We start from the raw sequence: 4,749 nt of genomic DNA on the forward strand, positions 1-4,749 counted from the left end.
TTTTTTAAGTTGTGTATCTGTATATAGTATTGTGGTGTCTAAATGACAATGTACTGAATGCAAAAAGAAAAAAGAACCCACAAACCTGTTTTTAAAATAAAATCTTTTTTTTTTTTTTGCCTTAATTTTATTGCTTGGATTATTTCTGAAACTCCTATCCACTGGCTCTATGGGGGAGGCTCTGTTGCCCTGACACAGCCAGGGTTGGCCAGGGCAAGAGTACTGACATCACACTGGGCTAGGTACATCCCAAACTCATATTTCGCTTTACTTGAGTTTTTTAAGTTAGTCATTCAAATTGTTGATAGTGTCTAGACAGGAGAAAACTCTTTACCATCCTGATGCCCCCAAACAAGTGAGAAGGTTTCAGAGAGAAGGATGTGATCAGTGACTAAAAAGGCCTGGCAGCAAGTAAATGAGTTCACTTCAGTTAGTAGGGCTCAGATCTGGATCCTGGGGCTGAGAAAATGGCCATCCCATCTGGGAGCTGGATGCTCCGGTGGTGGTGGCAGCAATTGGGCTCTAATCTTAGGTTCTGGAGGCCATTGTGCCCCAGAGGGTCCCAAATCCTTGCCAACAGTTCAGAGCTGGAAATAGGAAGTGGTCCCCTTAGCCAATCCTGGTGGGGGGCGGCATGCAAGCTCAGCATTCCCAAGCTGCTGTCTTTTCTTCCCCACCGACCTGTGCAAGAGGTCAGGACCCAAGGATGCTGTGGTCCCCAAGTTTCTATTCTCTATTCTGCTTCTATTCTCCAGCTTAGCTTTCTTGGGAACCTCAGTCTTCCAGGCAATCAGTAGCTGTGTAGACTCTGCCACTAATTTGTTTTCACTGTCGTGTCCATCTGCGCCCATCTTCCTATCCGGCTGAGTTAATGACAGCATTAAGTTGTCAGATTAAGAGATTTTTAAAAAGCAATATAGCCTAAAACAATGTTATCTCTGATTAAATCTTTACTGCAACAACTTTTATTTATATATGATATTATTCCTCTCCTGAGATACAGAAAGACTGGAGGCATTGGATTGGAATTCAGAGTGCTCCAATTTCTCTTTGCCTGATGGCTGAAGGTCTTCAAGTTTATTTAAATAAATGTTTGGTGGGGGGTGTGATACACACACATGCACACACAGCACACACACTGAATCTGAGAGACTAAGACAGACTGAAGAATTCACCGTCTGTGGAGCCTCTGCTACTGATGTGGCTGCCGATCCTGTTCTCTCCATCTCAACCCTGGATTAACTAACCAAAGAATCCCAGGCTGAGCAGTACAGATTTAGGAGTTGCAAATCGATGAATCTCCCAGGAATAACGTTCATTCTTAATTCCATCTCCCCTTTCTCTCCCCACTCACCACTCTTAACCTCTCTCCAAAACCCCTCAGACTTCCCTGAGATGTAAAGAATTGAACACTAAATGTGTGTGTTTCATCAGAAAAAGGAAGTGAGTAGACAAGAGACCTCAGGGCTTCCTTAATGGACCCACACCCCTCTTGACCTCTTTAAGGTACACTGGGTAGTCCCATGACACAGCTGTAGACACAGTGGAAACTTGGAGGCTCAGTAGGGAAAGAGAATTCTAAAGTTCTCCGAGGCTTCCTTCCACTTCTGCACACAAACCCACATGAAGTCACATGAGCGAGCCTTCCCACACGGAGGGACCCGCTGTAAGGCCCCAGAAGGGGGCGATGGAAAAGACAGGGAAAGCTGGTGTAGGCTGGGACACCAGTGACCTGGGCAGGCATTGTGCTACTTCTGAGTCCCAGTGAGCCCCAGTGTGCCAGGGTGTTTAAGATGCCACCCATTCACTGGATTAACTATGCCTGGAGCAGTTTTGGGGATGCCTGTCCCATAAAAGTAAGCAGGTCTGAGAATGGAAACTCCTGTGTGAGACAGGTATTGTGTGAGTGTGTATTCTGGGGAGACACACATTCCCCAGAGTTGGAAAAAAAGTATGATTCATTCCCTGATTGTGTTGGTTCCTTATCTGTCCTTCCTCCAAGAGTTGGCATTCTCACTGCGGAACTCTGTAAGACATTCCTATGAAAGGGTGTGTGTGTGTGTGTGTGTGCACATGCCTGTGTGTGTGCCTATGTGCATCTTTGTGTGTGTGTGTGTATGGAGCCTCTGATTAGTGCAGAATTTCCCCAGCTTTTACTGCCTCTGTGTGTACATGTGTAACAGTGCTGTCGGCCAGCACTCATCTCAAGGTGTAGAGTGTGTGTTTTCTTCATTCAAATTTATATAAGCTTTTCTTTCCAAGGCCAGTCTCCTAGAGTCTGTGTGAGAGTGAGGATGCAATAAATATGAAGGTGTAAGGGGATAGAAAAGGTCCGAAGGACTGTGAGCATTGCAGTGTCCTCTTCTCTGGGACTGAGGTTCCTGCTATCTTTCTTATAACCCAGTGGCATCGCCTGCTCCCTATGACTCTGTGGCCAGGGCTGGGGGACCTGGGAGAGCCAGAGCTTCACAGGACTCTCGTTCTGGACATCACTCTACCAGGCTGCCAGGGAGGACTCATTTAGAGCTTTTCCTGATTTGGGGGAGAAAACCCCTTCTCCACCCATCTCTTAGTCTTCAGATCTAGGGCCAGCACAAGTGGCCTTTTGGCCAGTAGTCAGTCTCACAGCCAGGAACCCACCTGAGGATGCAAGGCCAGCAGTTCTTGGGAGACTCCTCCATGGCTGTCTCCAGACCAGACGCTTTTCCACAGGCGGCTTGTCGGCAGGGCTGTGTGGGTGTAGGTGGGGGCAGCCCCTGGGACACTCTTCATCTCTCCAAGGATTGAAGCTGGGGACCCTGTAGCAGCCCCCTCTGTTCTGTTCTGAAGAGACCCCACACACCAAGATCTACTTGAGTCTGACTTGGATGGTGTCGGAAGCCCGGTCCTCAAAAAACTCCAAGCCCTGGATCAGGCAGATGTGTATCCAGACCTGCGCTGGTGGAAGATGGAGGGGCCCCGGGGAGCCAGGAGCTTCTGGGAGGAGGAGGAGGCGGCCATAGCCTTTTCGCAACCAACCAGGCTCTTCCTCTTTTAGCCTTGACCGTGACTAGGTCTTTCTGACCTTGACATCGCAGGAAGCACTGGGAAGGGGGGGAGGGTGGAAAAGGCCTTGATCTTCCCGTGGCCAGAGAAGGAGAGGGCCACTCGCCCCCTCGACGCGCCATCCCCCTTCCCGCCAGAGGCCGCCGCCTCTGTTTACACACAGAGGTGTCGTCTGCAGTCTAGACAGGGGCGCTAATAACGCCCATAAAAGGCGGCCTCTCCAGAGATGCTCTGCAACTCGGCTCCCGCGCGCCTACCGCTGGCCGAAGCCTCCGCCTCCTCCTCCCCGCCCTCCTCAGATACCTCGGCGGGGCTTGCGGGCCGCCTTGGGGAGGGGGGGGCGGGGATCCAGAGGGTTCCTGGAGGCTGAGATCCCCTGCCCCGCACCCTTCTGAACCTCTTCAGTCTCCAAAGGTAAGTGGGCCCCCGTTCCCGTTCTTCCAGCCCAGCCAGCCTTGGGGTTAGCAGTGCATCCTCCTACCCACTCTGGCCTATCAGGCCGGTTGCCCGCACGCAATCCGCCTGTGCCCAAGACCATCTCCTCCCCTGCCCGGAACTGGAGGCTTGGTTTGGGAAGCAGTTGGGTAGCTGGGCAGAGCAGAGCCCAAGCAGATCTCAGCCCTTCCCCTGAGCAGGACTGGCCAGAGGCCATGGTCAGAGGGAGCGGCTGGTTGTGTGACAGAGGGCACTCTAGGTAGTCCTCACCCCATGCTGAACTTCGAGGTCCACGGAGACCCTGGCCCTGGGCTCCGCTTACGTTGCCGGCGGCTTGTAGGTGTGGTGTTGAGGAGAGGGTGCTTTTTTTTTTTTTTAAACTTGGTCCCCACACCTTTCCTGACACTCAGTAATTCACTAGGTGGAGGAGATCCTCTGCTGGCGGAGGGAGAAAATGTCAGAGCCGCGAAACTAGTTAACTATTCGCGCGCTGAAAAGACAGTGAAAATGAGGGAAGAAGGTTCAGGTGAGGAGTGGAGAGATGGTCTCCCAGATGTTCCCGCCTGGGACCCCTCCCCATCCCTTCCCCATTTCCTGAGTGGCAATCGGGCTGGGATCTTGTGGTGGGAGGGGGCTCAAGGGAGCTACAGAAGACTTGGAGGAGGTAAGGGCGCTGCTGACCCCGGACCGTTTGTGTGAGCCTGAAAACCTGACTGGGCCCCCTCATCCAAGTTTCCTCTCACACCCTGCTCCTCCAGACTGCAGAGCCCTGGAAGACAGCACAGGGGGAGGGACCTTCCAATCTTCTTGAGTCGCATAAGGGGGCCTGGGAGACAGGGGGCTCTGACCCCTGGCTAAGCTGGCGAAGCAGAAGAAAGAGGAGTCTGAGCCCACTACCACCACCCATCAATCTTGTCTGAACCCGACAATATCTTGTCCCAAGCCCAAGATGCCCCAAAAGGAGGACCTAGAGAGAGCTAAGAGGTCGGGCTGGGGTGCAGACCTTCCCCACCCGCCGCTTCTCATTTCCCCTCTCTGGGCCAGCCCAGCTCCTGCTCACCTCCCTTCGGGACCCAAGGCCCTGCCTTATTTGCATACGCAGCAGAACCGCTTTGTGCAAACTAGGCAGTGACCTTGAACTGGGCCGCCTTGGCCTCTCGACTGGGGAGAAGGCAGCACCGCACGGAATAATTCCGACCTCGGGTTGGCAGGGGAGCCGGACCATGGCAGGCAGCTCACAGTCACTCCGCGGTGGCCTAAGCCACTCGC

This window comes from Bison bison, unplaced genomic scaffold (genome assembly GCF_000754665.1).
Source record: "Bison bison bison isolate TAMUID 2011002044 unplaced genomic scaffold, Bison_UMD1.0 scf7180017864383, whole genome shotgun sequence".
Taxonomy (NCBI): Eukaryota; Metazoa; Chordata; class Mammalia; order Artiodactyla; family Bovidae; genus Bison; species Bison bison.